Raw genomic sequence first — 22864 nt, 5'->3', positions numbered from 1 at the left:
GGTTATTTAGGAGACCATTGTTAAATTTTAATGTATTCAAGAATTTTCCAATTTTTTTCTGATACTGATTTCTAGCTTTACGCCATTTTGGTCAGAGAAAATACTTGTTTTTTTTTTTTCTCTTAAAGGTATTCCTGTCTGGATTGATCTATCCGTCATTGAGAGTGCAGTATTAACGTCCCCAACCATTATCATATTGTTGTTTATCTCTTCTTTTGTCTGTGATAATTTTTTTTTTTAGGTCCTCTACTATTGAGTGAATAAATACCTAAAATTTTTGTTTTGGTGAATTGCCCTCTTTACTATTATATAATGACCTTATTTGTTTCTTTTTACCATTATAAAAGAATTGATCATTTTTGTTTTGTGATTTTTATTGAGTTTGTTACAATATTGCTTCTGTTTTATGTTTTTGTTTTTTGGCCCTGAAGCATCTGGGATTTTTAGCTCCCTGACCAGGGATCAAACCCACACACTCTGCATTCAGTTCAGTTCAGTTCTGTTCAGTCGCTCAGTCGTGCCTGACTCTTTGCATTAGAAGTCCATATTGCCTGATATGCACAAAACTATCCCTGCTTTTGTTGTTGTTGTTGCCACTTAATTGAATCGTCTTTTTTTGTCCTTTCACGCTTGGCCTATTTGTGTCTTTATAGCTAAAGTGACTCGTTGGTGACATATTTCTGGATCTTATTTTTTTTTTTTTCTTATTTCTTCAAGCATTCTATATTATTGGCTACCTTATTTAATCTACTTACATTTAAAGAAATTATTGACAAGTAAGTCTTACTATTGACATTTTATTCATTGTTTTTCGTTGTTTTGTAGATCAACTGTTCCTGGCTTCTTACCCTACCATCTTTTCTCATATGTTGTTGTCTTTTGGCAGCAGTACACTTTGACATTGTTACTGTGTTCTTTGTTTAACTTCTACAGATTTCTTCATGTGAAGTTTATACAAAATATCTTGAAATTATAAAACCCTGTTTTAAGCACATAACAACTTAACTTCAATAGAATTCCTAAGCTTTGCCCTTTTATTTCTCCCAACCACATTTGGATTGTTGCTGTTACAATATGTTGCATAGCTAATAACAGATTATTATAGTTATGGCTATTTTTACTGCATCTTTTTTACATTTTAGAGTTGCAAATGAATTATGCACAACTATTATCAATGTATAGAATCTAACTTAGACTTTATATTCACCACTGTCAATGAGTTTTACACTGCCTTATAATGTTTTTAAGATGTTAGTCTCCTTTTCTACTAAAGAGCTCTCTTTTGCATTTCTTGGTAGGCAGATCTAGTGGCAATGAACCACCTCAGTTTTTGTTTGTTTAGAAAAGTTTTTAATCTCTCCTTTTCTGAAGGACAGTTTTACCTAGTATAGAGCTACTGGTTGACAGTTTTTTCTTTAGTATTTTGAAAATGTCATGCCATTTATTTCCTCTCCTGACAGGTTTCTGCTGAGCAATCTGTCAATGATCTTATGAGGGTTCCCATGTCACAACTTTTCTCTCTTATCTTGCTGCTTTTAAAATTGTTTCCTTGTGTTTGACTTTTAAAATTTTAATTATGGTGTTTCTTGGTATAGCTCTGTTCAAGTTCAATCCATTTCTTGTCCCTTTTGGCCTCATGAATCTGGATATCTATTTCTCTCTTTAGGTTCAAGAAGTTTTCAAACATTAATGATTTAAATATACATTCTCTCTTTATCTTCCCCTCTGGAATCCCCATAACACCAATATTGTTTTTCTCATTGTGTCCCATGAGTCTCTTAGGCTTTCTTTGCTCTTCTTTATTCTTATTTTTCTTTTAGATCCTCTAGTTGGATAGTATCTACTGTCTAGGTTGCTGATTCTTTGCATGGTTGAGTCTGCTTCTGAATGTCTCTATTCAATTCTTCAGTTCAGCTATTGTATTTTTTAATTCTAGGATGTTTGTCTTTTGATAGTTTCTATTGCAATGTTGAATTTCTTGTTTTCTTCATGCATTTTTCCCCCTAATTTTGTTTAGTTGCTTGCTTCTGTGTTCTTGTAGTTTATTGAACTCTATCATGATTACTCTGAAGTCTTTGACAGCTGATAGATCTCCGTTTCTTTAGGGTCAGTTGTTAGAGCTTTATTATGCTCCTTTAATGTTGTATTTACCTGGTTCTTTGTGATACTTGTTACCCTGCATGCTCATTTGAGTAATTGAGTTCTTCTTCCAGACTTCACAGGCTATGTTTTGGTGGACTGTCTTCACCAGTCGGGTCAGTTTAGGTTTCTGGACATGTTTGGTAATGTCTTGACCCCACCTACCCAAGGACACTATCAGCAGACATATCCAGACACCCAGCTGGATTTTTATCAACAAAGCCTTTTGATGTTTATTTCCTCCAACCCGTTATTGTTTGTTTTCCTGACACACAGTCACTAACATGGTCTAGTTCCAAACTGATCATCTGCTTGTTAATATCTTCTGAATAGTCCGCATATTTTCAAAATTTAAAATGAAATGTTTTTATTATAATGATCTTTCTATTGATTTTTAAACTGACAAGAAAATGGTAAACATACTCTAACAATCTGAGGTAACAGGTTAAAATTTTAAAAATGACTTTCTCGCTGTCTTTTGTTTGTTAGAATTTAGGGTTATCATTTTTATTCAGTAATTTTATTTTATAAACTGACATTTTGGGCTTTGAATGACATGCCCAATTCAAATCATTTCCCAAACTCGAATTAGAGTTTTCCCCATTTGTTGGCAGTCTGTTCTCACAATCATGTTGTGCTGTTTCCATTTCCAAAATTTGACAATATGATGCAAAAAAGTGTCATTCTAGCAAATGTGAAGTAGATGTTTTCCCCCTGAGGAGAAAACTTTCTGCAACAGGTCAAACAGATGTCTGAAAAACACTTAAATTTATGAACTCTTCATACATTTACATGACAATATAAGTCACAATATAAATTCATGTAGCCTTGTTATGTAAACTGAGAATAAATAGCAAGATATAATTGAAATTGTATCTTTAAAATGACATTAAAACCTAAGAGTGTTTTTTCCTTTGTTCTTGCTGTTACTCTTACTCTGTACTTAATATAATAACTGCTAAAATGATTAGGAGAAATACTGTATTCAAAAAGGAAACTAAATTCATGAAGAAAAAGAATTGTACTCTGTCAAGCATTAAATGTAATCAATTTCCTCAGTAATGAACCTTTAAATTCTAAGAATGAAAATAACATTGTGTAGGAAAAAATGAAATGAGTTAGAATCTCTTAGTAGATAAATCTTCACTACTAGACGAGTACTTTAAAAAATTCCTTTAATTCATTTTTTCTCTAAAAAAGGAATAAAATTATGTTGTTAGGTCCTTGAAAAGATTCTATTATATTCAGTCTTACTCAGTATCAAATAACATGCAGAGATTTTAAAAATACAATGTGTGTACTTCTCAAAAAAAAAACTGAGAATTATTGTGATGGGATACACACATCATATTTCTAATTATTGAATTATATGTACATAAAATAGGCGTGTAGTTATATCTATATGTAGATATCTCTACATATTTTATCTGTATATACTGTGAGGAGGTTTAATCAATTTGGCCATTTGTAATTTTCAGTTTGTTTTTATAAGAAACAGCATTTAGAGGCACTTGTGAGGTGTTCTTTCCTTGCTTGTAATCAAATATGTCTAATATGTGATTCTACCACACATGCCCCAATATTTACTGACAAATAGTCACAAGAACAGCCTATACTATGTATGGCTAATGACTTGGCATCTATCTGCTGGTTAAGCACTGTCCAAGAAAGGCACACTGAAACAGAAGCAAAACTGTATCGATAACATTACTGACAAAACGTGTAGTTTGAGAATGCTGTGATATATTTTATGTTCCATTGGAGAACGTAGTCATGAAAAGAAGATTAGGTGTAGGATGACACTCAAAATGTTAATCTGTTGGCCTACAAGCCACTAGAAAAAAAAATATAGGCAAAGGTCAATATATCTGTGAAATACACATTTTATGAACACCAGTATGTCAAGATGGAAAATAAAATCAATGATAGTTTTGCTAATTATTATTCTGTGTAGCAGTGGTCTTGTGGTATTTAAATCTGCCATGCAGACTCATGATTAGTGTCTCTTTAGTGCTAAAAAATACATCCACTTTATATACGAATGAGTTGCATCTTCAATTACCAAATTTTCGGATGTAGGTAGTTAAGAGTTAATTGAGACTAGTGCACAGATTCCCACCACTGGCTATTGATGAAGCAACCAGAAATAAATGAATCCTCAACCTACCTATACACTAGTAAAATGAGGGAAAAGAAAGCAACAGTTCTCAAACTAAGCACCGAGGAAACATGATCCTTGTTAGAAGTGAAACAAACAAGACACATCCTACAATAACCCCAGAATTCTCCATGGAAATAATTTGTGACCGTGATAAGAGGGACTAAAAGTAATAATAAGTCTCATAGGTTGGCTGGTTTAGGTAAATTGGATTTTGGAGATGGTGAAGGCTGAGGAATCTGGAAGTTCTGAGACACTTGTCATGAGAGGTAGGAATTATGTCAAAGAAGAATTTATTTTAAAATGCATTAATACAACAAAGTAAATGGCAACGGGATCATACTTATCAATAATTACCTTAAATGTAAATGGGTTGAGTGGCCCAACCAACTGGCTGAATGGATACCTATAACAAGACCCTAAACAAGACCCCTATATATGTTGTCTACAAGAGACCCACCTCAAAACAGGGGACACACACAGACTGAAAGTGAAGGGCTGGAAAAAGATATTCTACTCAAATAGAGACTAAAAGAAAGCAGGAGTAGCAATACTCATATCAGATAAAATAGACTTTAAAACAAAGGCTGTGAAAAGAGACAAGGATGCTACATAATGATCAAAGGATCAATCCAAGAAGAAGATAGAAAAATTATAAATATATATGCACTCAACATAGGATCACTGCAATATGTAAGGCAAATGCTAACAAGTATGAAGGGGGAAATTAACAATTACACAGTAATAGTGGGAGACCTTATACCCCACTCACACATGTGGATAGATCAGCTAAACAGAAAATTAACAAGGAAACACAAACTTTAAATAATACAATAGACCAATTACACCTAATTGATATCTATAAGACATTTCACCCCAAAGCAGTGAATCTCGCCTTTTTCCCAAGTGCACATGGAACCTTCTCCAGGATAGATCACATCCTGGGCCATAAATCTAGTCTTGGTAAATTTAAAAAAAACTGAAATAATTCCAAGCATCTTTTCTGATCCCAATGCAGTAAGAGTAGATGTCAATTACAGGAGAAAAACTATTAAAAATTCCAATATATGGAGGCTGAACAACACGCTGCTGAATAAGCAACAAAGCAGAGAAGAAATCAAAATATGCATAGAAATGAATGAAAATGAAAACACAACAACCCAAAACCTATGGGACACTGTAAAAGCAATGCTAAGGGGAAGATTCACAGCAATACAGGCTTACCTCAAGAAACAAGAAAAAAGTGAAATGAATAACCTAACTCTACACCTAAAGCAACTAAAAAGGAAGAAACAAAGAATCCCAGGGTGAGTAGAAGAAAATAAATCTTAAAAATTAGGGCAGAAATAAATGCAAAAGAAACAAGAGAGACCATAGCAAAAATCAACAGAGCCAAAAGCTGGTTCTTTGAAAGGATAAATAAAATTGACAAACCATTAGCCAAACATCAAGAAACAAAGGGAGAAGAATCAAATCAACAAAATTAGAAATGAAAATGGAGAGATCACAACAGACAACACAGAAATACAGAGGATCATAAGAGACTACTATCAGCAATTATATGCCAATAAAATGGACAACTTGGAAGAAATGGACAATTTGTAGAGAAAAGTACAACTTTCTAAAACTGAACCAGAAAGAAACAGAAAATCCTAACAGACCCATCACAAGCACAGAAATTGAAACTGTAATCAGAAATCTTCCAGCAAACAAAAGCCCAGGTCCAGATGGCTTCACAGCTGAATTCTACCAAAAATTTAGAGAAGAGCTAACACCTATCCTACTCAAACTCTTCCAGAAAATTGCAGAGGAAGGTAAACTTCCAAACTCATTCTATGAGGCCACTATCACCCTAATACCAAAACATGATAAAGATGCCACACAAAAAAAAAAAAAAAAGAAAGAAAGAAAATTACAGGCTGATATCACTGATAAACATAGATGCAAAAATCCTTAACAAAATTCTAGCAAACCAAATCCAACAACATATAAAAAAGATCATACATCATGACCAAGTGGGCTTTATCCCAGGGATGCAAGGATTCTTCAATATCTGCAAATCAATCAACATAATACACCACATTAACAAATTGAAAGATAAAAACTATATGATTATCTGAATAGATGCAGAGAAAGTCTTTGACAAGATTCAACATCCATTTATGATAAAAATCCTCTAGAATGTAGGAATAGAAGGAACATACCTCAACATAATCAAAGCTATATGTAAAAAACACACAACAAATATTATCCTCAATGGTGAAAAGTTGAAAGCATTTCTTCTAAAGTCAGGAAGAAGACAAGGGTGCCACTCTCACCATTACTATCCAACACAGTTTTGGAAGTTTTGGCCACAGAAATCAGAGCAGAAAAATAAATAAAAGGAATCCAGATTGGAAAAGAAGAAGTAAAATTCTCACTGTTTGCAGATGACATGATCCTCTACATAGAAAACCCTAAAGAATCCACTAGAAAATTACTACAGCTAATCAATAAATACAGTAAAGTTGCAGGATACAAAATTAACATGCAGAAACCCCTTGCATTCCTATAGACTAACAATGAGAAAACAGAAAGAGAAATTAAGGAAACAATTTCATTCACCATTTCAATGAAAATAATCAAATACTTAGGAATATATCTACCTAAAGAAACTAAAGGCCTATATATAGAAAACTATAAAACACTGATGAAAAAAATCAAAGAGGACACAAATAGATGGAGAAATATACCATGTTCATGGATTGGAAGAATCAATATAGAGAAAATGAGTATTCTACCCAAAGTAATCTATAAGTTCAATGCAATCCCTATCAAGCTACCAATGGTATTTTTCACAGAACTAGAACAAATAACTTCACAATTTGTATGGAAATACAAAAAACCTCGAATAGCCAAAGTAATCTTGAGAAAGAAGAATGGAACTGGAGGAATCAACCTGCCTGACTTCAGGCTCTACTACAAAGCTACAGTCATCAAGACAGTATGGTACTGGCACAAAGACATAAGTATAGATCAGTGGAACAAAATAGAAAGCCCAGAGATAAATCCACTCACCTATGGCCACCTTATCTTCAACAAAGTGGGCAAGAATATACAATGGAGAAAAGACAATCTCTTTAACAAGTGGTGCTAGGAAAACTATTCAACCACTTGTAAAAGAATGAAACTAGAACACTTTCTAACACCATACACAAAAATAAATTCAAAATGGATTAAAGATCTAAACATAAGACCAGAAACTATAAAACTCCTAGAGGAAAACATAGGCAAAACACTCTCCGACATAAATCACAGCAGCATCCTTTATGACCCACCTCCCAGAATATTGGAAATAAAAGCAAAAATAAACAAACAGGACCTATGCTATGCTATGCTAAGTCACTTCAGTCGTGTCCAACTCTGTGCGACCCCATAGATGGTAGCCCACCAGGCTCCCCCGTCCCTGGGATTCTCCAGGCAAGAACACTGGAGTGGGGTGCCATTGCCTTCTCCAATGCATGAAAGTGAAAAGTGAAAGTGAAGTCGCTCAGTCATGTCCGACTCCTAGCGACCCCATGGACTGCAGCCCACCAGGCTCCTCTGTTCATGGGATTTTCCAGGCAAGAGTACTGGAGTGGGGTGCCATTGCCTTCTCCGAAATGGGACCTAATTAAACTTAAAAGCTTTTTCACAATGATGGAAACTATAAGCAAAATGAAAAAACAGTGTTCAGAATGGGAGAAAATAATAGCAAACAAAGCAACTGACAAAGAATTAATCCCCAAAATATACAAGCAACTCCTATAGCTGAATTCCAGAAAAATAAATGACCAATCGAAAAATTGGCCAAAGAACTAAACAGACACTTCTTCAAAGAAGACATACAGATGGCTAACATGTGAAAAGATGCTCAACATCACTCATTATCAGAGAAATGCAAATCAAAACCACAATGAAGTACCATTTCATGCCAGTCAGAATGGCTGCGATCCAAAAGTCTATAAGCAATAAATTCTGGAGAAGGTGTGGAGAAAAGGGAACCCTCTTACATTATTGGTGGAAATGCAAACTAGTACAGCCATTATGGAGAACAGAGTGGAGATTCCTTAAAAAACTGGAAATAGAACTGCCTTATGACCCAGCAATCCCACTGCTGGGCATACACACTGAGGAAATCAGAATTGAAAGAGACACATGTACCTCAGTGTTCATCGCAGCACTGTTTATAATAGCCAGGACATGGAAGAAACCTAGATGTCCATCAGCAGATGAATGGATAAGAAAGCTGTGGTACATATACACAATGGAGTATTACTCAGCCATTAAAAAGAATACATTTGAATCAGTTCTAATGGGGTGGATGAAACTGGAGCCTATTAAACAGAATGAAGTAAGCCAGAAAGAAAAACACCAATACAGTATACTAACGCATATATATGGATTTTAGAAAGATGGTAATGATAACCCTGTATGCGAGACAGCAAAAGAGACACAGATATATAGAATAGTCTTTTGGACTCTGTGAGAGGGGGTGAGGGTGGGATGGTTTGGGAGAATGGCATTGAAACATGTATATTATCATATGTGACATGGATCACCGGTCCAGGTTTGATGCATGAGATGGTGCTCAGGGCTGGTGCACTGGGATGACCTAGAGGGATGGGATGGGGAGGGAGGTGGGAGGGGGTTCAGGATGGGGAACACAAATACACCTGTGGCGGATCCATGTCAATGTATGACAAAAACCACTACAATATTGTAAAGTAATTAGCCTCCAATTAAAATAAATAAATTTATATTAAAAATAAAATAAAGTACATTAATAAAACTGATTATAAAATATAAGTAACAGTAACAATTTACTTATTAAAATGAGGAAGAAATGAAAAAAGAAAAATAGAAAGCATATAGCCATATAAAAAGCTTGAGTGCATGCTAAGTCACTTCACATCTGACTCTTTGTGACCCTATTGACTGTAGCCCACAGGGCTCCTGTGTTCATGGAATTCTCCAGGCAATAATACTTGAGTGGGTTGCTATGCCCTCCTCCGGGGTATCTTCCCAACCCAGAAACCTAACCCATGTCTCCTATATCTCCTTCACTGGCAGGAGGATTCTTTACCACTAAAACTACCTGGGAAGCCCAATAACAGGCTTAAATTCTATCAAATCTAAAAGTGTGTTAACTCCAAATGATCCAATTAATCATTAGCCCTCTAAGTAAAAGACAACGATTGTCATATTGTGTAAAAAGGAAACCCGGACTGTTTATGATCCTCAAAATAAAAAAGTAAAACAAAACAGAAAAAGGCTGAAGATTTATAAAACAAACTTATGGTTGCAGAGGGGAAGGGATAATTAGGGAGTCGAGACGGTCATGTACACACAGCTGTATGTAAAATGGATAAACAGAAGGACTTATTGTTTAGCACATGGAACTCTACTTGATGTTAACTGGCAGCCTAGATTGGAGGTTTGGGGAAGAATGGGTACATGCATATGTATGGCTGAGTCCCTTTGCTCTTTCCCTGAAACTATCACAACATTGTTCATTGGATATACCTCAGAAAAGGAAAAAAAAATAAATTAAAATACATAAATAGTTTAATACAGAAGGAAATACATCTATGTACCACTCAAACATTAAGCATAAGAAAGTTTAAATAACTATAATATCATACAAACTGGACTTCAGAACAAAGAATGTTACTGGGGAAAATTTATGATCGTTAGATTTGATATATCAGGCAGACATAATTATTCTAAGTATCTGTGAATCTACCAACAGTTTTATAACACATGATGAAAAATCTGACAAGAAGAAACAGATTACACTTTTCTCCTAGAAATTAAACAATATGTAGAAAATCATGACAGATTAGGAAGATTACAACATTAGTGACCAAATTATCCTTTTTGATATTTGTAGATCAATGTCCCCAACAACAGCAAAGTAGTATACACATCTTTTCAAGGGGATATGATTCAAAGAATTTTATTTTTATAATAAATTCTTTGCCCATACATAGGATGTTAGTATTGTTATTCAATTTTCAAATACTTTTGTATTTTTTAGATATCTTTTTATTTCCAATTTAGTTTCCTATGGTGAGGACTCTGCATAATTGAATTTTGTATTAGGCAGAGAATATAGTCTTGTTGGTGTTTGTAATCTGTGATGGGCCAGGATTTAATAGACAGTGTCACAGGGAGCTTTCTTAAGCTTATTAAAGTGTTTTGTATATTTTTATATTGGGAGTTGCACAAATGTATACATATAATCAAACTTGTCAAGTTATAATAGTGAATACACTTAATTGTATAAATCATAACTCAGTACTAAGAAAAACAAGACACGAATTTCCCATCATCATTATTAGTTTAGAGACAATATAATGTTTGTAAGGCATGTTAACAAAACATACACTCTCATATGAATGAATCTAAGCATATGGAAAGAGGTATACTTTCCTAATTTATAAGGGAATGAAAAGTAAGACTCTAAAGAATTATACCCACTAGAATTTAAAAACAGATAAAAAGTTTGATCATTTTGAGTGCTACTGAGGAATTAGAGCACCAGGAACAGTTACTGTAGGAAGTTAAACTGTAAAACAGCCTCTTTGAATATACATTCTTATATCTGGTTGAACATGCACAAGCTGTCAATTATATGTACCAGGCACATGTACAAAATTGCACTTAGAAACATAACTTTTGATAAAACACTGGAGCTGAGATCAATCCAAAAATCTATTTGACAGACAATGGATGATTATGCTGTAATATATTTACCCCAAAAATTATGATTCAAGAATCAAAATAAACTACAACTGAATTAATATAACAGATGAAATTTAGATGTGAAATGCGACTCAAAAATATTGCAAAGAGTTAATATATGGCTTTCATAAATCTTAAAAACAGACTTTTATTATCTGTATTTTAAAATACACATATAAAATATCTTCATTTTTTAAAGTCAAGATCTTGTAAGATTATAAGTTAAGCTTAATACATAGACAGGGTTGAAAATTATTTTTTTAGAATTAAAAAATACTATTTAAAAACCTACAATTCCTCACCATCACATTTTCCTTGGAAAATTCAATTTTGAAGTTTTGCTTGCCGATCTTCTAACGCATTTCAGTACATGACTAGTGTTATAAAACCAATAAGTGGATTTGAGCAACATGGGTATCTAAGAACAAGGAGTGTAACAATTATGTTACTTTGTAGGAAAGAAAAGAAATCTTCCATTCTTAAGAACCTAGAAGGGGATGAATCTTCTTCAAAGAATTAAATGTGGCACTCAAAATCATGATCCATCATATCTATTTTTTAGATACTTTTTTATTGGAGTTTAATCAGTTTATAGTGTTGTGTTACTTTCTGCTACACAGCAAAGTCAGTCAGTTATACATGTATCTACTCTTTTTGGATTCCTTTCCCAATAGGTCATTACAGAGTATTGAGTAGGGTTCCATGTGCTATACAGCAGGTCCTCACTGTTGTTCAGTTGCTAAGTTATGCTGGACTCTTTGTGATCCCATAGCAGTATGTATATGTCAATCTCAGTGTCTGCCCAATATATTCCTCTGCATCCTTGCCCCCAGTAACCATATATTTTCTACATCTGTGACTCTATTTCTGTTTTGTAAATAAATCCATTTGTACTATTTTTTTTAAGATTTCACATATAAACAATATCAGATATTTGTTTTGTCTCTGACTGATTTCACTCAGTATGACAATCTCTAGATCCACCCATGTCGCTGCACATGGTGCTATTTCATTCTTTTTATGACTGAGTAATATTCCATTGTGTGATGCACACACACACACACACACTCTCTCTCTCACACACTTCATCTTCTTCATCTATTCCTCTGTGGATGAACATTCAGGTTGCTTCCATGTCCTGGCTGTCATAAATAGCGCTGTGATGAAATTGGGTTACATGCATCTTTTCAAATTATGGTATTCTCTGAGTATATGCCCAGGAGTGGAATTGCTGGATCATGTGGTGGCTTTATTTTTAGTGTGAGGAATCTTTATGTTGTTCTTCATGGTGTCTGTACCAATTTACATTTGCAACAACAGTGTTAAACAGTTTCCTTTTCTCCTCACCTTCTCCAGCATTTATTTGTAGATTTGTTTGATGATGGCCATTTTGACTGGTGTGAGTTGATACTTAACTGGAACTTTGATTTGAATCTCTGATAGTTACTGATGCTGAGCATATTTTCATATGGCTCTTGACCATCTGTCTGTCTTCTTTGGAGAAATGTCTATTTAGATCTTCTGCTCATTTTCTGTTTTGGTTGTTTGTCTTTTTGATATTGTATGAGCTCTTTGTATATTTTAGAATATAATCCTTTGATTGTTACTTTGCAAATATTTTCTCTCATTCTATATGTTGTACTTTCATTTTGTTTATAGTTTCCTTTGCTACACAAAAGCTTTTAAATTTAGTTAACACCCATTTGTTTGTTTTTGTTTTAATTTTTTTTTTATTCTAGGAGGTGGATCAAAAATGATCTTGCTGCAATTTTTCTGGGAGCAGTCTCCCTGTTTCCTCTAAGAGTTTTATAGTATCCGTCTTACATATAGGTTTCTAATCCATTGTGTGTGTTTATTTATTTATTTATTTTTATATGTGATGTTCGTGAGAGTTTTCATTTCATTCTTTGATAGGTAGCTATCTAGTTTTCCCACCACCACTTAAAGAAGAGACTATGTTTTCTCCATTGTATATTCTTGCCTCCTTTGTCATAGATTAGGTGACCATAGGTGCATGACATAATCCCTTTAGCATAAAGATCCCATTCTATCAAATTCTCTTCAGGTATCTAAACTCTGAATTATCTCAGTGTCCTTTAAAAAATTCTGTGCACCCCAATTAGTTAAATATAAATTTAACCATAAGAATATCTTTGACTAAAATAATACCTGTAAAAGATTTGCCATGTGTCCTTTTATTGATTATTATTCATATTATTGTAGTGTCTGACAGAACTCTAATTCCTTCAGAAACTCACCACACCATTAATGAACTCTCATGCCTATCTTACTATCATATCTATCTTAATATTTGGTTGAAAAAGCATCCTATAATAGATAGCCCATTTTAGTTCCATAAAAATAACTGTAAGACAAAAGAGTAAAAACACTATTTCACACTTGTTATGTGCCTTACTTTATAATCCATACGTTTTAACATGCTTAGTGTATAGCTTAAATCCCATGGATGGAGGAGCCTGATAGGCTGCAGTCCATGGGGTTGCTAAGAGTTGGACAAGACTGAGCGACTTCACTTTCACTTTCCACTTTCATGCATTGGAGGAGGAAATGGCAACCCACTCCAGTGTTCTTGCCTGGAGAATCCAATGGACGGAGTAGCCTGGTGGGCTGCAGTCCATGGGGTAGCACAGAGTCGGACACGACTGAAGTGACTTAGCAGCAGCAGCAGCAGCAGTAGAAGTACTTTTAAAAATCTTCAATAACTAATGGCATTAAATGTGCATTTGTGTTGCACAGAAAAACTCATTTTATTTTCCTTGTAAGAAATGTTAGCAATACTAAACTGTCGTACTTTTATCTTGGACAGTCAAAATTTTCTCATAACAGCACGTGCAAGCAAAGGATGACATATTTTTTCTCTATCCTCTAGGAAACATGTATTTTTCTGATACATAAAACAATTCTAACTCAATATAATCCTTCCAGAATGAAGCAATTATTACCACTATTACCATCATGAAGTATGGTATTGAAACTCCATATGAGGAAACTAAATATACCAACTTAAGAGCACTTATCCACTTGATTACTTAGATTGACTATTCATAGGCCAATTGCCAAGAAAGAAATTGTAAAGCCAAATATTAAATTTGAATCATAACCATAAAAGGAGGAAACACCCTGTTATCCAGTTACCCAGAGGGCAGTTGGGAGTAAACTGCTGATTTATGGAAACCCTTAAATGTTCCAACAGGTCCTTCCCAACTTCCTATTCAATTAATTCTTTAATAAGCAATTTTTTTTCTTGTATAGCCAATGGCACAGAACAGTTTAAATTATCACTGGCATATTTTCCTTGTGCAAAATCACTTCAGTTGTGTCTAACTCTTTGAGTAAAAGTTGGGGCAAATGTTGTTACTCAAAGATAAAGAAGGAATTCAGAGCCTTAGGTAGTAACTTAGCAAAGAACTTACAAATAATGTTTACTTATATGAAGTTCAGGTGTCTACTGAAAAGCATTATTTGATGTACAGTGATGCTTGTTCCTAATAGTATCTCCTTGTTTATTTTAAAGATAAAAATCATTCCTTCATAATTCATAGTTACTGCAGCACAGGGTTAATGGGCAATAATTTGGAATCCCTGCTATGTAACTGAGTCAATATAAACATTTCTCAGCTCTCCAAGACATCATAGTATTTTCTATTCAACACTTAAATAACCTCACCAAAAGTGCTTTCTGATGTGCCTAGCCTGTTGGTCTGAATTGCAGGGATACACAATTAAGTGCTCTTTTCCTGTACATGGTCTATTCTGAGCAGAGAAGCTATTATAGCTACCATCTGTTTTGGCTACTCCTCATCTTTTTTTGGCATATAAACAATGCTTTAGTGAACAAGTGAATCATGGACTTATTTAATCCTCTAGACAGTGCTATAAAAACTCACTGTCACAGTGAAAATACATACAAATTATGGTTCAGCAACTTTTACTGGGGACCAGCGTTGCAATAGATGTTATCTTTCCCTTGTACTGACACTTCTATTTTATTAATTCTGACCAAATAAACTGAAATTTTTAGAGTAAAGTTCCTCCAAGAAACTGCCAGTTTATTTAAACCTTTCAGAATTAAATCAAGGGAAAGATGGAGGAAAAATGTAGCTTCTTTCAAAAAGGGTTCATGAAGCATAACTATATTAATTAAAATAATAGACATCAGAACTCACAGTACTTTGATGAATTCAATTCTAAACATATTTATTTAAATTTCAGAAAAATTCCTTTCATCATAATAAAAAATTAAATATATTGTATTAATTTCTTATGGCTGTTATAATAATTTATCAAAAACTGAGCAGCTTAAAATGAAGACATTTTTCCTCCCAGTTTTGCAGCCAGAAATCAAGGTGTCATCAGGGCTATGCTACTTCTCAAAGTTCAGGGACAAATCTCATTCCTTGTTTCCTTAGGATTTTGGTGGCTGGCACAGTAATTGGTTTGTGGATGCATCAATCTGATCTCTTCCTCTATCTTCTTGTTTACTTTTATTCCATCTGAGTCTTTTCTCATCTTCCATTTCTTAAAGGGTTCCTTCAATTTAGTGTAGGCCTTATCCAGGAAGAGTTCATCTCAAGATCCTTAGCTAAATTTTATCAGAAAAGACCTCTTTTTATAAATAAGGTAACATTAACAGGTTTTAGGCACAAGGATGTGGGCATTTCTTTTAGGGCGCTACCATTCAAACTACTACAGATAGTATAGCGAAACTATATCATTCCAACACTCCCTTCTCCAAGGGATCTTCCCGACCAAGGGATGTAACCTGGGTCTGCTGCATTACAGGCAGATTCTATACTAAGTCACTAGGGAAGTCCCAGAAGTCTATGGGAGCATGATGAATCAAATTAGAAGGGTGCTGTGAAAGAAAATTAAATATTTACATAATGAATATGCATCATTTGGTTTATTTTCTAGTTTTAGTCCAGATGGGTACTATTTTCATCAGTTTACAGATAACAAGAATTAGGAAAAGTTGAGTTAATTACCAGTAGTCTATGGAGATAGAGTTGGAGTTGAAACTCCGACTAGATCAAGGTTTTCAAGAATTAAAAGGTCCATTACCGTCTCATATTGCTATACTGCTCTGGCGAGTGTGTTGTGAAGAGATACATTTAGATCTGGAATACGTATCCAGAGTTTGTTTGTAATATATCATTTGACCACCTGCTTTCACTAGCCAAAAGTTCACAACTTACCCTCCTTGCGTAGTTTTTTTTTTTTTTTAATTTTTCAATATTCTTTTGTCTTCTTTCCTTCTCCTCTTTTTTGCTCACATACTTTTATTTTTATTTCCCTCCTAAGTTTTCAGTATCTATCAGCTAAATGCATAACTCCAGACTGTAAAGGCATAGCAATAAAATAGAATATATTTTGAAAATCATTCTTCCATTTCATTTTTTTTATGGATTAGCTGAGTCAAGGTTTGTGGGTTTATTTCCTCAGTTTAATAAACCACTGACACATGAGCTGTCTGAAAAAATACTCTATTGTTCCTAAATTAGTTGAAATGGATAAAGAAATCCAGATGAGAAAACCTAATGGAACATAATATGAGAAAATTGGGTAGGGTACAGATGTTGAGTGAAGAAGGAAGTGGAACCCACTCTAGTATTGCTGCTTGGGAAATCCCATGGATAGAGGAGTTTGACCAGCTACAGTCTATGGGGTCACAAAAGAGTCAGATAGGACTTAGCAGCTATACAAAAACAATAACAGATGTTTAAGGTGTAATTTCAAAGAGAGTTCAGATTAATGGTAAGTGCAAAAGAGAGGAGGGGGGGATTCAAAACCTTAGTGATACAGATTAAGGCAATGTGTTCAAATGGAATGGAGATTTTTAAGATGCCAGTGAGCGACTAGACAGTGCCTCAGTTCAGTTCAGTCGCTCAGTCATGTCCGACTCTTTGTGACCCTATGGACTGCAGCACGCCAGGCCTCCCTGTCCATCACCAACTTCCAGAGCTTGCTCAAATTCATGTCCATCGAGCCAGTGATGTCATCCAACCATCTCATCCTCTGTCGTCCCCTTTTCCTCCTGCCTTCAATCTTTCCCAGCATCAGGGTCTTTTCCAGTGAGTCGGTTCTTCTCATCAGGTGGCTAAAATATTGGAGTTTCAGCTTTAGCATCAGTCCTTCCAGTGAATATTCAAGACAGATTTCCTTTAGGATTGACTGGTCTGATCTCCTTGCAGTCCAAGGAACTCTCAAGAGTCTTCTCTAACATCACAGTTCAAAAGCATCAATTCTTTGGTGCTCAGCTCTCTTTGTAGCCCAATTCTCACATCCATACATGACTACCAGAAAAACAATAGCTTTGACTAGATGAAACTTTGTTGCCAAAGTAATGTCTCTGTTTTTTAATAAGCTGTCTAGGTTGGTTATAGCTTTTCTTCCAAGGTGCAAGCATCTTTTAATTTAACGGCTGCAATCACCATCTGCAGTGATTTTGGAGCCCCCCCCAAAAATCAAGTCTTTCACTGTTTCTATTGTCTCCCCATCTATTTGCCATGTAGTGATGGGACCGGATGCCATGATCTTAGTTTTTTGAATGTTGAATTTTAAGCCAATTGTTTCATTCTCTTCTTTCACTTTCATCAAGAGACTCTTAGTTCTTCTTCGCTTTCTGCCATAAGGGTGGTGTCATCTGTGTATCTGAGGTTATTGATATATCTCCCAGCCATCTTGATTCCACCTTGATTCCAGACAGTGCCTGGCACCAGACAATTAAATATTCGTTGATCTATGCAGATAAAATAGAACATTATAAAGTCCAAAATGATTGTATTGACAGTTAAGTACTTTGAAGAGATGATGTATGATGATGTATTCAAACAATAACAGATCATATTTTCAGAATATTTGACAGGTGAAAAAGGAGCTCTGCCTAAACTCACAACTGCTACTGGAGTTGAATAAGGAAAACATAAAGAACATTGGTATGAAACCCACAACAAAATTCTTTCTTTCGAAGTAGGTTACAACCAAGATCAATTTATAGAAATTGATTTTCTGGAAAAAATGGAAATTGGCAATTTCACTTAATACTGTCATTGAAAGAAAATCTCATTTTACTAGAGTAATGGTAAGCAATAAAACATGACTTCCCTCTTCTCCCATTTATTAATGAATTAGAATGCATAAAATCCTTGTAATAATTGACATAAAAAGGCTCATAAACATAATTTATATCTTCCTTGTCAGCATTTTAATTTTACAAAACCAGCATTTTGTTAAAATTATAGAGCATTAAAATGAGTTTTATCCTACTATTTGGAAAAGAAGTGTGATGACAGTTTATAAAAAGATAAGCATGGGGGTAGAGAATGCAGTTCAGTATTTGGCCTATACAGAGTGAGAAGTTTTTCTTGGAAAAAAAGATATAAAATGAGATCAGCTATATATTTTGGGTTTGGATAGATATGATAATTTTCAAGTTTTATATATTTAATTTCCAGGGATCTTTATTTGAAACTTTGAATAGTTAAAAATCTCTGTGTAAAAAAAAAGAAAAAAAGAAAAGGAAAAGAGAGCATGAATCAAAACCTAAAATGTAGGTTAGTCTCTGAAACATTGAAGAAAGTGCTGAATTTGGCAAATATGCAAATGTGCTCCTGGCAATGATGATGTATAGTTTTATCATCTACTGCTCGATCCTCCAGTGGATAATTAAGCCAGTGCCCTCTCCAAACAGTTTATCCTAAGTACACATAATAATATCACTAATTACAATATCCCATTAACGTCTTCATTTTATTTCAAAGCTCAGTTATTTTTCTAGACAGGTGAACTAATATGTGCCTTTTATTAACTACATTTTGAATCATATCCAATAGTAACTCATAATCATTCTATGCCATTTCCAGCTTTGAACTTACTCCATACGCTTAAGACAAAAAATACTCCCTCACTCTTTGCTTGTTTTCTATTACAAATTTTGTAACTTTGCCAAATATAGTCTTAGATGCTTAGATTTTATGACAGTTTTTGTTTATGTATAATTTAGATTAGAAAATACTGTATCTTCCACTCCAACTGTCTTTAATGCATGTGTATTATGAAATGAATTTACAGACCTTTTCTTCAGTTAGACATTTTATTCAGTTATTAGAATTTTGTGTGAGGTTAGTTTAACCTGCTAAAATCTAAGATGGAAAAAAATAATTGATAGCAAGTCTATAGGATACTGCTGCTAAGTCGCTTCAGTCATGTCTGACTCTGTGCTACCCCATAGACAGCAGCCCACGAGGCTCCCCCATCCCTGGGATTCTCCAGGCAAGAACACTGGAGTGGGTTGCCATTTCCTTCTCCAATGCCTGAAAGTGAAAAGTGAAACTGAAGTCGCTCAGTTGTGTCCAACTCTTAGTGACCCCATGGACTGCAGCCTACCAGCCCTCCGTCCATGGGATTTTCCAGGCAAGAGTACTGGAGTGGGGTGCCATTGCCTATAGGATACTGCAGAGAAGTAAATGACAACCTATTCCAATATGCTTGCCTGGTGAATTCCAAGAAGAGGGGAGCCTGCCAGGCTGCAGTCCATGGGGTCACAGAGTTGAACACGAATGAAGTGACTGAGCACACGTATGTAGGATACTGGGTTAACAGAATCTAATCTGGGAGGAAGGAAAAGGATGGAGAAAATGACCACTGAAGAGTAACAAAAAAGGCCAGAGATAAACTGCATTCAGCTTTGTCTTGCCCTTGACTTGTCCCCCACATTTAAACCATATATTGTTATACATAACAATCTATTATTCATTTTTAATAACTTGCTTTAAAAATGAAAACTTTTTAGGTCTAAGGCATGTTAGTATAACTTTGCAGGGGATATCTTGCCTTCCACAAGACTGAGGAAACACTGAATCATACCCTCCAAATGGGGATTGGTTGCGGACTTTTGTAGCAGTGATTCTGAGATGAGGAGGCATATGACACTCATGGCTTGTACCAAGGTGTTTTTCATAACTTAACTCACTTCAGACTCATCAGACTAATTGCCCTTGAATTTCCTTGATTTTCAGTTTATTCATTTATAAAAGTAAGTGATTGCTCTGGAATACATTATCTGGCATTCATCCCTTCTGATCGTAAGCCCAAATACTAGTGGGAGATTGGCAACCCTGAAATAAAAGTGTGGAATTAATTGTTGTAATGGCTACCCTGTCTCTCTTGACATTGACTTCTGCAGGAACTTAGGCTTAGTCAGTCAGTACAGGACTGGGAACACGCATATGGGTTCAGGGATTGTCGGGAATAAATTTCTGTTAGAATAGAAAGGAAATTTACCAGATGCCACTGGGAAATAAGGTTTTTTTGTTTTTGTTTGTTTGGTTTTTAACACTTCCTCTAGATACATACAATGGTTATAATATATATTTCTTTATTAATCTCTTGCATAGTATTTCCCTGTTTGTTGGAGAGTGAGACTATTCTAAAATAAAGCATAAGCAAAAGAAAGCAATCAACTTCAGTATTAGCTATCCAGTTATAACCCCTATATGTATCTTATACTTGCTGAGGAAAATGCAGTCACAGACTATCCCCTACCCCTTGAATTTCTCTGTTTGACTGACATCTTTTGGAATTGGTTGAATAGTTCCAGCTGAAAATACAGGTTTACATCATATCTGAATAGTGAGTAATCAACTTTTGGAACTTTGTTGCATATTTCATTTATGAAATTGAAATGCACACCCAGTTTTCTTACGAAGTGGATGCAAGCCACATGTCCCATTCAGACAAAATTGCCTTTTCTTGTCAAAACTGTCCCCACCAAGCTACTCAAATAGCAAGAATTAAAGCTTTATGAAATTTGCTTGTGAACACATAGGTGCAGTTGAGGTTTTTTTGTTGTTTATTTGTTTTTCTTTAAGATTGAATGAAACCAAAGAAAGGGTTTCGCATATAAAATAACCTAATAGTTTTATTCTGGGTATATTACCAGTATATTTTAAAATGAGTGTAACAGCTATGAAATTAAAAGATGCTTGCCGCTTGTAAGAAGAGCTAGGACAAACCTAGACAGCATATTAAAAAGCAAAAGACCTACTTTACTGACAAAGGTCCACATAATCAAAGCTATAGTTTTTGCAGTAGTCATGTATGGATGTGAGAGTTGGACAATAAAGAATACAGTTGAGCACTGAAGAACTGATGCTTTTGAACTGTGGTGTTAGAGAAGACTTTTGAGATTCCCTTGAATAGCAAGGAGTCCAATCAGTTAATCCTAAAGGAAATCAGTCCTGAATATTCATTGGAAGGACTGATACTGAAGCTGAAACTCTAACACTTTGGCCACCTAATGCGAGGAACTGACTCATTGAAAAGGACCCTGATGCTGGGAAAGATTGAAGGCAGGATGACAGAGGATGAGATGGTTGGATGGCATCACCAACTTGATGGACATGAGTTTGAGTAAGCTCTGGGAGTTGGTGATGGACAGGGAAGCCTGGCATGCTGCAGTCCATGGGGTCACAGAGAGTCAGACATGACTGAACAACTGAACTGAACTCAATATTAACTTACTTCCATCAAGAATAGCTCAGTAGGTCTTTAAATACAAGGTAATGTAAAGAAAAAGGTTTGGTAGAAAACATAATTAAAGTGGATTAACAGTCTCAAAAAGGCAGCTAATGAATTTTTTAGCTTTGCTCATATGACATTTGGTATTGTTAACAGTATAAAATTAATTTCCTTAAGTTAAAATACATTTTGATTAAAAAATCATTAGACGTATCAGATAGTAAATATATCAACTTGGCCTGATGCTGCCTCACAGCTTTTCATTGGAAGTTTATGGAGGAAATTACAGACCTGTGCTACAAGCATATCAGATATAACAGCCATGTATTTGAAATATCCTCAGAAAAAGAAAGGTTGCTATTTTCAAACACTTTTATAATTGACACCTGCTCAATGGAACTGTCCTCTCCACAATATACATCTCACCTCAGCAGTCAGTAGGGAATGCCCTGCTTTTTAATCATTCCCGGAAGTGCTCCAACCCTCCTGGGAATGGTAGTGCTGTGTCCTTCCCCTTGATTTAATCTGCGACATGCTCCTGGAAGGCATTTCATGGTACCCTATTATATAAGAAATGAAGGAAAATTACTGCAAAAGAGGAGTAAAAGAAGCATGTAGCACTAGATAACAGTGAAGCTTTCGAATATTAAAAGCATGTCACTTAATCTATCTCTTCCTCAGTGTAACCTCCCCTAACTGTGTCAGTATTATTAAGGTATATCAGCTACTATGAAGCACTTACCTTCTAAGAAATGTACCTTAGATACAGTGTCAAAGAAATATGAATTGCTTTTCTGACACCTAAAAACTATGCTTTAAGGCTTTAATAAACCTCGTCTCCATATGCTACTCACATTCATGCACACGAGTGTGTGCACACATGCCCATGAACATGCATACACACACCTACACAGAGGGGATACATTTGTGAGGGTTGTTGAAAAAATGCTTTACTAAGTGTTCTGTTCTAAAAAGTGAAAACTGCTTGGAGCATTTTAATTAACATAGTCTATAAGCATCTAGCTCTGGTTTCCTCAAAATTCTTTTGGTAGAGGCAATGCTTTAGAAGTTATCTGCAACTTATTAAAAAAGAAAAGAAAAAAAGAAGAAAATCTTAAAATGAATTTGGGTAAGTCAAGTGCTGAGTTGATGACTTTATTATACTTACTATTTCAAGTTTCAAAGCTAATCTAATGGAAGTAGAAGTAAAATCTGTTTAAACCGTTTTTGCATAGACTATAAGGCATTTAATTTTAGAAGTTT

Source organism: Bos mutus, chromosome 7 (assembly GCF_027580195.1).
Source record: "Bos mutus isolate GX-2022 chromosome 7, NWIPB_WYAK_1.1, whole genome shotgun sequence".
NCBI classification, from domain to species: Eukaryota; Metazoa; Chordata; class Mammalia; order Artiodactyla; family Bovidae; genus Bos; species Bos mutus.
This window is presented reverse-complemented; position numbering follows the sequence as displayed.